Source organism: Rattus norvegicus, chromosome 15 (assembly GCF_021556685.1).
Source record: "Rattus norvegicus strain SHRSP/BbbUtx chromosome 15, alternate assembly SHRSP_T2T, whole genome shotgun sequence".
NCBI lineage: Eukaryota > Metazoa > Chordata > Mammalia > Rodentia > Muridae > Rattus > Rattus norvegicus.
Genome location: NC_141548.1, coordinates 29,321,168 through 29,334,614, shown reverse-complemented (window position 1 = coordinate 29,334,614; position 13,447 = coordinate 29,321,168). Strand labels below are relative to the sequence as shown.

General features: G+C 42.2%; 1 pseudogene; it reads right to left on the bottom strand.

Moving 5' to 3' along the window:
* Positions 1-8,762: 8,762 nt before the first annotated feature.
* LOC686863 (T-cell receptor alpha chain V region 2B4 pseudogene) lies at positions 8,763-9,404 on the bottom strand (annotated as a pseudogene).
* Between the last annotated feature and the right edge of the window lie 4,043 nt (positions 9,405-13,447).

Sequence of the window (13,447 nt, the reverse complement as noted above, 5' to 3'; positions counted from 1 at the left end):
TTCCCTTATGAATATCGACGCAAAAATACTCAATAAAATTCTGGCAAACCGAATTCAAGAGCACATCAAAACAATCATCCACCATGATCAAGTAGGCTTCATCCCAGGCATGCAGGGATGGTTTAATATACGGAAAACCATCAACGTGATCCATCATATAAACAAACTGAAAGAACAAAACCACATGATCATTTCATTAGATGCTGAGAAAGCATTTGACAAAATTCAACACCCCTTCATGATAAAAGTCCTGGAAAGAATAGGAATTCAAGGCCCATACCTAAACATAGTAAAAGCCACATACAGCAAACCAGTTGCTAACATTAAACTAAATGGAGAGAAACTTGAAGCAATCCCACTAAAATCAGGGACTAGACAAGGCTGCCCACTCTCTCCCTACTTATTCAATATAGTTCTTGAAGTTCTAGCCAGAGCAATCAGACAACAAAAGGAGATCAAGGGGATACAGATCAGAAAAGAAGAGGTCAAAATATCACTATTTGCAGATGACATGATAGTATATTTAAGTGATCCCAAAAGTTCCACCAGAGAACTACTAAAGCTGATAAACAACTTCAGCAAAGTGGCTGGGTATAAAATTAACTCAAATAAATCAGTTGCCTTCCTCTATACAAAAGAGAAACAAGCCGAGAAAGAAATTAGGGAAACGACACCCTTCATAATAGACCCAAATAATATAAAGTACCTCGGTGTGACTTTAACCAAGCAAGTAAAAGATCTGTACAATAAGAACTTCAAGACACTGAGGAAAGAAATTGAAGAAGACCTCAGAAGATGGAAAGATCTCCCATGCTCATGGATTGGCAGGATTAATATAGTAAAAATGGCCATTTTACCAAAAGCAATCTACAGATTCAATGCAATCCCCATCAAAATAACAATCCAATTCTTCAAAGAGTTAGACAGAACAATTTGCAAATTCATCTGGAATAACAAAAAACCCAGGATAGCTAAAACTATCCTCAACAATAAAAGGACTTCAGGGGGAATCACTATCCCTGAACTCAAGCAGTATTACAGAGCAATAGTGATAAAAACTGCATGGTATTGGTACAGAGACAGACAGATAGACCAATGGAATAGAATTGAAGACCCAGAAATGAACCCACACACCTATGGTCACTTGATTTTTGACAAAGGAGCCAAAACCATCCAATGGAAAAAAGATAGCATTTTCAGCAAATGGTGCTGGTTCAACTGGAGGGCAACATGTAGAAGAATGCAGATCGATCCATGCTTATCACCCTGTACAAAGCTTAAGTCCAAGTGGATCAAGGACCTCCACATCAAACCAGACACACTCAAACTAATAGAAGAAAAACTAGGGAAGCATCTGGAACACATGGGCACTGGAAAAAATTTCCTGAACAAAACACCAATGGCTTATGCTCTAAGATCAAGAATCGACAAATGGGATCTCATAAAACTGCAAAGCTTCTGTAAGGCAAAGGACACGGTGGTTAGGACAAAACGGCAACCAACAGATTGGGAAAAGATCTTTACCAATCCTACAACAGATAGAGGCCTTATATCCAAAATATACAAAGAACTCAAGAAGTTAGACCGCAGGGAAACAAATAACCCTATTAAAAAATGGGGTTCAGAGCTAAACAAAGAATTCACAGCTGAGGAATGCCGAATGGCTGAGAAACACCTAAAGAAATGTTCAACATCTTTAGTCATAAGGGAAATGCAAATCAAAACAACCCTGAGATTTCACCTCACACCAGTGAGAATGGCTAAGATCAAAAACTCAGGTGACAGCAGATGCTGGCGAGGATGTGGAGAAAGAGGAACACTCCTCCATTGTTGGTGGGATTGCAGACTGGTAAAACCATTCTGGAAATCAGTCTGGAGGTTCCTCAGAAAATTGGACATTTGACTGCCTGAGGATCCAGCTATACCTCTCTTGGGCATATACCCAAAAGATGCCTCAACATATAAAAGAGACACGTGCTCCACTATGTTCATCGCAGCCTTATTTATAATAGCCAGAAAATGGAAAGAACCGAGATGCCCTTCAACAGAGGAATGGATACAGAAAATGTGGTACATCTACACAATGGAATATTACTCAGCTATCAAAAACAACGAGTCTATGAAATTCGTAGGCAAATGGTTGGAACTGGAATATATCATCCTGAGTGAGCTAACCCAATCACAGAAAGACATACATGGTATGCACTCATTGATAAGTGGCTATCAGTCCAAATGCTTGAATTACCCTAGATCCCTAGAACAAACGAAACTCAAGACGGATGATCAAAATGTGAATGCTTCACTCCTTCTTTAAATGAGGAAAAAGAATACCCTTGGCTGGGAAGGGAGAGGCAAAGATTAAAACAGAGACTGAAGGAACACCCATTCAGAGCCTGCCCCACAGGTGGCCCATACATATACAGCCACCCAATTGGACAAGATGGATGAAGCAAAGAAGTGCAGACCGACAGGAGCCGGATGTAGATCGCTCCTGAGAGACACAGCCAGAATACAGCAAATACAGAGGCGAATGCCAGCAGCAAACCACTGAACTGAGAATAGGTCCCCCGTTGAAGGAATCAGAGAAAGAACTGGAAGAGCTTGAAGGGGCTCGAGACCCCAAAAGTACAACAATGTCAAGCAACCAGAGCTTCCAGGGACTAAGCCACTACCTAAAGACTAAATATGGACTGACCCTGGACTCTGACCCCATAGGTAGCAATGAATATCCTAGTAAGAGCACCAGTGGAAGAGGAAGCCCTGGGTCCTGCTAAGACTGAACCCCCAGTGAACTAGACTATGGGGGGAGGGCAGCAATGGGGGGAGGGTTGGGAGGGGAACACCCATAAGGAAGGGGAGGGGGGAGGGGGATTTTGCCCGGAAACCGGGAAAGGGAATAACACTTGAAATGTATATAAGAAATACTCAAGTTAATAAAAAAAAATAAATAAAAAAAAAGAATAATAAAAAAAAAAGAAATACTCAAGTTAATAAAAAAAATGGGGTTCAGAACTAAACAAAGAATTCACAGCTGAGGAATGCCGAATGGCTGAGAAACACCTAAAGAAATGTTCAACATCTTTAGTCATAAGGGAAATGCAAATCAAAACAACCCTGAGATTTCACCTCACACCAGTGAGAATGGCTAAGATCAAAAACTCAGGGGACAACAAATGCTGGCAAGGATGTGGAGAAAGAGGAACACTCTTCCATTGTTGGTGGGACTGCAGACTGGTAAAACCATTCTGGAATTCAGTCTGGAGGTTCCTCAGAAAATTGGACATTGAACTACCTGGGGATCCAGCTATACCTCTCTTGGGCATATACCCACAAGATGCCCCAACATATAAAAAAGACACGTGCTCCACTATGTTCATCGCAGCCTTATTTATAATAGTCAGATGCTGGAAAGAACCCAGATGCCCTTCAACAGAGGAATGGATACAGAAAATGTGGTACATCTACACAATGGAATATTACTCAGCTATCAAAAACAAAGACTTTATGAAATTCATAGGCAAATGGAAGGAACTGGAAAATATCATCCTGAGTGAGGTAACCCAATCACAGAAAAACACACATGGTATGCACTCATTGATAAGTGGCTATTAGCCCAAATGCTTGAATTACCCTAGATGCCTAGAACACATGAAACTCAAGACGGATGATCAAAATGTGAATGCTTCACTCCTTCTTTAAAAGGGGGAACAAGAATATCCTTGGCAGGTAATAGAGAGGCAAAGATTAGAACAGAGACAGAAGGAACACCCATTCATAGCCTGCCCCACATGTGGCCCATACCTATACAGCCACCCAATTAGACAAGATGGATGAAGCAAAGAAGTGCAGGCCGACCGGAGCCGGATGTAGATCTCTCCTGAGAGACACAGCCAGAATACAGCAAACACAGAGGTGAATGCCAGCAGCAAACCACTGAACTGAGAATGGGACCCCCGTTGAAGGAATCAGAGAAAGAACTGGAAGAGCTTGAAGGGGCTCGTGACCCCTTATGAACAACAATGCCAAGCAACCAGAGCTTCCAGGGACTAAGCCACTACCTAAAGACTATACATGGACTGACCCTGGACTCTGACCTCATAGGTAGCAATGAATATCCTAGTAAGAGCACCAGTGGAAGGGGAAGCCCTGGGTCCTGCTAAGACTGAACCCCCAGTGAACATGATTGTTGGGGGGAGGGCAGCAATTGTGGGAGGGTGGGGAGGGGAACACCCATAAAGAAGGGGGGGATTAGGGGGATGTTTGCCAGGAAACCGGGAAAGGGAATAACACTCGAAATGTAAATAAGAAATACTCAAGTTAATAAAAAATAAATAAAATGTAAAAAAAAAAAAAGTAAAGTACTGGACAGTTGAGCTGGAGTATTGAAGAGACGTTAGTTCCAGGTCAGGGCTGGGAGTGAGGTGAGTTTGTGTGGACACACTCAGCAGATGTCTCCTTTCTCAGTAGTGATAAGTATTGCACACAGTCATGTGCCCTGAAAAACCACTATGAAACATCAGCCATGAACATCCAAGTGAGTGTCTTATGTATAGCTTAACTCTCACCCTTGTCATTCCCATTCAAATCCGTCTTCAAGACTAACAAATGTCTGGACAGAACCTAAAGAGGGTCTGAAACTAGGTCAGAGCCTAGAAAGGCCTGGAATCCTTCAATCCATTTGGAGCCAAGAGCACACTTGTGTGTAACAAACTGAACCTGAGTTGGTGGAGGAAAGATGGAGCTGTGTTGAACACCGAAACTCAAAATACAACCCAGGCGACTCTTTCATCTCTCTAAAAGTATCACTCTCTTTTCTTGGATAAAGTCCTGCTGATTAGGTATTGATCTGTGAAAATTCTAGATCTCATGTCTTTCTCCCTCCCTCTTTCTGACTGTCTGGCTCTCCTCGACCTCTCCCCTTTCTTCCTTCTCTCTCCTCTTCCCAATCCCTTTCACTTTACCTCACTCCAATTCTAACATATCTGTCAAACCATATATACCAGAGGAATAGGAATGCCAGAGCTGAAGTAGGTCCACATGGAAACAAATCAAGAAATAACCGTCCTTCGGGACTCTGTGAGACTCCACGGCCTGTAGAGTGGGGGTAAGAAAGTAGTTAGGTTCAACGCAGCTAAGTAGCAGGTGTTGGGTCCTGCTTCAGTGACCTGATATTGAGAGTTTATTTTTAGACATATTTAAGGAGGACAATTTGGTGAAAACTTCACAGGTGATAATTAACTTATTCTGTGCATACAATAAAACATAATAAATCAGCTTGAGGCACAAAGTAAGCTAAGTAAAGATTGGACCTGACATCATTGGACCCCCATCTGTACAGATGGATTCAGTAGACTGAGAAAAACAAGCTTATGATAATGGTGTGGAGCTGGGGAAGGAAGTGAAGTGCAAAGATCACCAGACCCTGAACCACTTCTGCTCCCAAACTTCTGGGCACATAACAGATCATGAGTTGCTTCCTTTAAAGGACCAACCCTCTGGGTTTCACAATCAATGTTCCCCTAAATATATCTGTGAGCAATAGGAATTCCCTGCCTCCAAAACTGTCACATGTTGGACTTTGAGATCTTGCAGAAACTGGTGACTAAATCCTACTCAAGAGCCATGGAATCAGCACCTACAACACAAGGTTTGATCAGACATTCCATTCCCACCAACATGTAGAAAGGGAATAGATGAAGGGAAGATGCTCATATTCAAGCTGTTTAGTTCAAGAGTACATTATCCGTGACAATAACAATGTTCATTTCTCACTAAATATCAACCCTAAAGAATGAGATAATCGGGGCACATGGTTAATCCCAGATGGCATACAGACTTGGGAGGCTGACACAAGAGGCTGACACCAGATTCCTCACCAGAGACTATGAAAGCCAGAAGATTCTGGGTAATTGTCACAGATATACACTGTGATGGTTTGCATATTCTTGGTCCAGGAGTGGCACCACTAGAAGGTGTCGCCTTGTTGAAGGAAGTGTGTCACTGTGGGGTGGGCTTGGAGAACCTCCTCCTAGATGTAGATCAGCTCCTCCTGTACCATGCCTTCATGGATACTGCCATGCTCCACCCTGGATTATAATGGACTAAACCTCTGAACCTATAAACCAGCCCAAATTGAATGTTGGCCTTTATAACACTTACATTTGTCATGGTGTCAGTTCACAGCAATAAGACCCTAACTAAGACATACACCTTGGTTTTCCTGAGGTACCCCTAACAGCAGAAGCAGGGGCTCTTTCTGACTCTACTGCCTCCCTTTGAGTGCTTTTCCCCAAGCTGGGCTGGTTTGCCTGGCCTCAATAGGGGAAGATGAGCCTAATCCTACTGCAGGGTGATGGCCATGGGAAGTATCTCTTTCTCTGAAAAGAAAGGGAAGGGAGTGGGTGGAAGAGTTGTGGAACTGGAAAGAGAAGAGGGGAGGGGAGCTGTGATCTGGATGTAAAGTAAACTAATTAATGGAAGAAAAGAAATCAAGTGACAACAGAGAGTGAGGAGGATGTTGGGAAACAGGAGGCCATCATTCTCCATTGCTAGAAGCAAAAACTGCGATAAAATCCAATAGAAATGGGTGTGAAGCATTCTCAGACCTAAACGCTGACATTTTATGCAGCTCAGATATGTAACTGCTGAGTGTGTATCTGAAGGACTCTGTATCTTACTGCTGAGATGGTTCCTCAATCTTATTTATTGCCACTCTATTCAAAATTGCTAGGGAATGAAGGAATCCTACATGTTTATCAACAAAAGAACGGATAATGACAACTTGGTGGAGAAGAACATCTATCTCCAGATAAATACATAGATACATACATAAATAGATGATAGATAGACACATGGACGGGTGAATATTATTCAAAAATGATATAGAATTTGCTTAAGAATGCAAAATGTAAAAGTACTGGGGGTACTTCAGAGAGATGAATACATGCAAACATAAGCTTCTAATTTTTATTTATTTTGTGAACGTTAGGCTAACTCCATGACAGACCTCAAATTGGCAGTTAAAGGGACTAGGCATAAAAACTAGAAAGTCTACTGAAGTCAATTACTAAAAGAAACCCAGGCTCCAGCCTTCAGGCCCTGTTAGTGGTTCCAGAATGCCTGGAAATAGAGTAAGGTAAAGTTCATTTGCCCCAGAGTTCCTCAGCAAGGTTTCCAGCCTTCGTGACCCAGAATTCCACTGTGCTTTAAATTAAGCCTGCAAGCTCACTTGGTTGTATCTCTATCTTGGTAACGGGAGACTCCAGAATCCTGGATTCTGCAGAATAAAACACTATTTGCAATAACTCTTTAAATATGGAGTATCATTGTTCTGCAAATCATAGGTCCTTACTCTATATATCCATGTGAATATGAGTGTGTGTAGATGCTATGAAAGGGGAGAAGTGCTCAGAAGAGGAGAAGAAAGCATTGAGGAAGATGAATGGGAAGGAAATAGAACCAAGATATAGACGGAGAAGAGGAGACACTGGGAGCAAGAAGGTTTAAGTGGGATTAGGGAACTGTGAAAGGACAGAAGCTATATGGTTGGAGAAGGCTGAACAAAAAATAAATATGTATGAAACTTCCATGGAGAAACGTGCCACAGTGTAAACTAGGCTTAAAAAAAAAGAAAAAGAAAAACAAATATTTTTTCAGTCGAAAGCTTTTATAAATCAAGGAAAGCACAGTCCTGTAGAGATGAAGGTGGTCTTTATAGAATGACATGTGATGAGTCTCACTGCCCAGTGCCTGTCTTTCAACAAACCAACATCTGCACCTTAAGAATGTTTATATGCTTCTCACGTGCTGTTGTAAAACCATCAGCATTTGAAAAGAGAAAAGTGGAAAATATTTCAACCAAACCAAGTGCATATTTCCCTCCAGGATTGCTTAGTATTAAAATGTTACAAAGTGGGCTGGAGAGATGGCTCAGAGGATAAGAGCACCGACTGCTCTTCTAGAGGTCCTGAGTTCAATTTCCAGCAACCATATGGTAGCTCACAACCATCTGTAATGAGATCCAATGTCCTCTTCTGGCCTGCAGGCATACATGAAAGGAGACTGTATACATAATAAATAAATCTTGAAAAAATGTTAAAAAGCTTTCCCAAACAAGGAAGCCTTCCCTATTCTCACTCTTTTTTTTTTCTCCATCTTTATTGAATTGGGTATTTCTTATTTACATTTCAATTGTTATTATCTTCCCGGTTTCCAGGCCAACATCCCCCTAAGCCCTCCCCCTCCACTTCTATATGCGTGTTCCCCTCCCCATCCTCTCCTCATTACCGCCCTACCCCCAACAATCCCATTCACTGGGGGTCCAGTCTTAGCAGGACCCAGGGCTTCCCCTTCCACTGGTGATCTTACTAGGCTATTCATTGCTACCTATGAGGTTGGAGCCCAGGGTCAGTCCATGTATAGTCTTTGGGTATTGGCTTAGTCCCTGGAAGCTCTGGTTGGTTGGCATTGTTGTTCATATGGGGTCTCAAGCCCCTTAAAGTTCTTTCAGTCCTTTCTCTGATTCCTTCAACGGGGGTCCCATTCTCAGTTCAGTGGTTTGCTGCTGGCATTCGCCTATGTATTGGCCATATTCTGGCTGTGTCTCTCGGGAGATCTACATCCAATTCCTGTCAGCCTGCACTTCTTTGCTTCATCCATCTTACCTAGTTTGGTGGCTTCTGCTCTTACTCTTAATTCCTATTGCATACAGAATAGAAGCAGAATGTCTCCACTGGGTAGTGTGTGCTCTGTCTCAGGTCTTCTCAGTACAGTAGGTTTGTGTGCAGGCTGCAGGTGGCTGGGGATCACTGTGTGCTCACTGCACAGAGGTAGACAGCAGAGTCACTGGGTTGGGAGTCATTGATGTGCAGGGAAACATGCAGGCTGGCTTTATTGAGGTGAGCTGTGAATCTGCCTTCTTGCTTATCACCATTGGAGGAGATGGAAATCAGCACCTTGGGGCCTTTCCCAGAATGCTGTCTGTACCACCAGAAGGACTGAGAAGCACTAGTACTGAAAGTGCAGTTGAGAGAGGCTTTGGCTCCCTCTGAGACAATGAGGGATTCTGGGCTCTGCTGCACCTTCTGCTGGCTGCTCATCCCTGTGGAGAAAAGCAAAGGTCAGATAATCAAGAAGGGATACAAAAAGATGCAATCCCTCCAGAAGGGTCTTTTCATGGGCCACTTGCCCCTAACTGGAGATTAAAACATCTGTGTTTCTACCATTTGCCTGGAGCAGGAAAGAACTTTACATCTCACATCTGGATCCCAAAGGAATTTCCAAACTTACCATTGAGCTGGAGCCACAGGAGCACTAGTGAAACACTCAAGGGTTTCATTCTCTCCTCTTCTCTCTTCACTGAGGATTCAGATTCTCAACCCTGAACTCAGATAGTCACATACAAGTTTCCCCCTCTCCTACTTGAGGAAAAATGAAACACAGCTTTACTAGCATCAGGAAAGTGAGTCTTCACCACCTAAACAGCACCAAGCCTTTCCTCCAGCCCTCCCTCTACCCCACCCTCTTCCTCCTGTAGCCCCTCTTTCCCCCTTTCTCTCCCTTTTGAGAATATTACTCAACACTGCCACCTTGTGGGCTCATGATCCTTACCAAGGAAAGAGTCAAACAGTAAAGTCTCCGAATGGAACCATTAAAGAGTAAAGTACTGGACAGTTGAGCTGGAGTATTGAAGAGACGTTAGTTCCAGGTCAGGGCTGGGAGTGAGGTGAGTTTGTGTGGACACACTCAGCAGATGTCTCCTTTCTCAGTAGTGATAAGTATTGCACACAGTCATGTGCCCTGAAAAATCACTATGAAACATAAATCCAAGTCAGGGTCTATTCTGTAGCATAACTCTAACCCTTGTCACTCCCATTCAAATCCATCTTCAAGGCTTACAAATGTCTGGACAGACTCTAAAAAGGGTCTGAAACTAGGCCAGAGCCTAGAAAGGCCTGGAATTTTTCAATCCATTTGGAGCCAAGAGCACACTTGTGTGTAACAAACTGAACTTGGGTTGGTGGAGGAAAGATGGAGCTGTGTTGAACACCTAAACTCAAAATACAACCCAGGCTGTTCATCTCTCTAAAAGTTTATTCTCCTTTCTTCAATAAGGTCCTGATGAGTAGGTATTGATCTGTGAAAATTATAGATCTCATGTCTTTCTCCCTCCCTCTTTCTGACTGTCTGTCTCTCCTCCATCTGTCCCCTTTCTTCCCTCCCTCTCCTCTTCCCAATCCCTTTCACTTTATCTCATTCCATTTCTAACATAGCTGCCAAGCCATATATACTAGAGGAATAGGAATGCCAGAGCTGAAGTACGTCCACATGCAAACAAATCAAGAAATAACTGTCCTGCAGGACTCTGTGAGACTCCACAGCCTGTAGAGTGGGGGTAAGAAAGCAGTGTGGATCAACGCAGCTAAGTAGCAGGTGTTAGGTCCTGCTTCGGTGACCTGATACTAAGAGTGTAATTTTAGGTATATTTAAGGAGGACAATTTGGTGAAAACTTCACAGGTGATAATTAACTTATCCTGTGTATACAATAAAGCATCATAAATCTGCTTGAGGCACAAAGTAAGCTAAGTAAAGATTGGACCTGACATCATTGGACCCCCTTCTGTAAAGATGGATTCAGTAGACTGAGAAAAACAAGCTTATGATAATGGTGTGGAGCTGGGGAAGGAAGTGAGGTGCAAAGATCACCGGGCTATAAACCACTTCTGCTCCCAGACTTCTGGGCACATAGCAGATTATGAGTTGATTCCTTTAAAGGACCAACCGTCTTGGTTTCACATTCAATGTCCCCCTAAATGTATCTGTGAGAAATAAGAATTCTCTCCCTCGGAGACAGGAGGGAGAGAGAGATGCCGTGGCAGGACAATGGAGGCAAACGTAGATCTCGCTCTGTGTATTTATAGGTTGTTATCAATGTTCTGAAGGGATGGATGGTACCGGGCTTTGTATGTTTTTTTTTGTTGTTGTTGTTGTTGTTTTTGTTTGTTTGTTTTTTTTTTGGTTCTTTTTTTCGGAGCTGGGGACCAAACCCAGGGCCTTGCGCTTCCTAGGTAAGCGCTCTACCACTGAGCTAAATCCCCAGCCCCCGGGCTTTGTATGTTTAAGTGCCAATTATATCTTATCAATTGGATCAAAGATTATTATGTTGTGTGTTCTTTTATGTGAGGGTTTGAGTATAAGAAAGTATGCGGTGGCTGGAGACACTGGGCAGCCGGGGCGGAGTTGGGATGTGTTTCCACAGTGATATCTAGCAGGTATCTTGGGACACCGAGGTGGGGACACAGCGAGGTAAAAGACAACAATACATTGTTTTATTTTTCTATTTTTACAACAACAGATGGCGAACCAATGTGATGGGCAAGAATCCAGTAGTAATCTGAAGAGCTGAGAGAAAGTTTTTATTTTGTAAGTAAGAGGAGACCAGCACCATGTTAAGTCATGTGATACCTTAAGGGAGGGAATTCGAACAAAGAAACAGGGAAGAAGCCTGGGCTGGCAGGCTGTAGTGATAAGTAATGGCAGCTCAAAGAGTTAGAGATTAAAAGCTGCTTTTTAAAGAAAGTTGTTTAGAAAGTCTTTCAGGATACTCAAATTCTTTTTTAAGTGGGCTCCACGGGAATTTTGGGTTGAAATCCTAGTTAGACAAGGTACTTCTTAATTACAGGTATTCCTAAAAGGTGATTAAATTTATTTTTTAGAAAGAAGAGAGTAAAGCGATTACCTGAATCAGGTGGGGATTTTCACCCATGGTTCAGAACTTAGATAGGGAAAAATTAGTCGCTGATTCCAAGTAGAGAGTTGTGATAAATGTCTGTAACACCAGAGTGAATGCAGACCTATATTATAGAAGTAATTAAGGTTAAAGAAAAATCTGTGACTCCTGGTAGATAACCAAATAGATGGGCTAAAGTCCTGGTTTGATAAGTTGTTTATTGGTTTTAGAATTGATAGAAGGTCTTTAAGTTTGTTTTAAGGAGAGTAAAGAGATTACCCAAATCTCTTGGGGATTTTCATCTATGGTTTGGAACTTAGATAGGGAAAAATTGGTCAATAACTCCAAGTAGAGAGTTGTGATAAATGTCTGCAACACCAGGGAGAGTGAATGCAGACATATATTATAGAAGTTTTAAGGTTAAAGGAAAATCTGTAGCTCTGGGTAGAGAGCTTAACAGATGGATATATTTGGGGCTATAGTCCTGGTTTGATATGTTGCTTATTGATATTGGAATTGATAGGAGGTATTTGGTTTGTTTTATGAATTATCCCGCTAAAGGCCATATGGCTTGTTGATGCCGGCGAGGGTTTGTGATTACTTTTGATATTTAGCACAACAGGAAGCTCAGATTCTCTTAACAAGAATTTTGGGTTCATTTCCTGATATCACAGATTACCAAAGCCTATCAGGCTCATTGTTTAGCTTACTTTTTAAAAAAACTTGCTTAATCTTCATAATGGGTGTGACTTTGAGTTTTATGGTTATATTATTACTCTGGGAGAGAGTGCAAGATACAAGCTTTTCTGGTTACAGACTAAGGAACACAGTATTTTGGGAGAAAGATTTTGTCTTTGTGTTTTTAAAAAGTGTAATTAGGCTCTGGAAACCTCACAGAGTCATACTGATCAGAATTCATAGAGGTAGACCGCCTGAAAATTGATTCAAGAGAATTAAATAAGATATCTCGATTCTAAACTTTTGTCTTGAGAGTTGTATTTTGCATAGTGTGCCTATTTGGATTCCTGGTCTCAAGGACTTTCAACTGGGTCCAGTCAGGACACATTGGCTACAGCATTTGCTTCATTCTTCTGAAAGACCCCCAGAGCAGGGAGACCCTCACTCAAGTCTCGGGATGATGCGACCCCCCAAGAACTCACGTGAGACCGCCCTTGCTGTAATAAACATGAGGTTTATTGATAGGAACCAGTGCACTGGGGTCGAGACTCATATCCCACGCAGGGGCAGTGGAGTTCGACCCCCAGTAACTAAGACAAGGGGAATTTAAAGGAGGAAACCTCAACCCCAGCAGGTAGGGAGGGCATCATTGGAAAATGTCGAGAATACCAGTGAAAAATCACAAGGAGGAGCTTCCTGTTTCTCAAGATTGTTTACTTTATGTCCATCAGTTCCTGGGAGAAGCTTCCTGCTTCTCAAGATTATTCTCTAAGATTTTAATCTAACTTTATGGTCAGCTAGTACAGGTAGAGGGCAGGGTCTGGAATTTGAGGTATTTAGGGCTTTTTTAAACTTCTGACTTCTTAGCTGCATTTTTTATTCTTTCACTTCCTATCCCCTTACCCCCAAGGATATCTCAATGTCCATGTACAGCTTGAAGAAGTTATGGAGGAGTCCTCATCCCAATTCCCTGGACTTTTGGTGGACTGGAAGTGGTTATTCTAAAGTTGTTTTTATGAGGAACTTAAAATTGGTTGTAA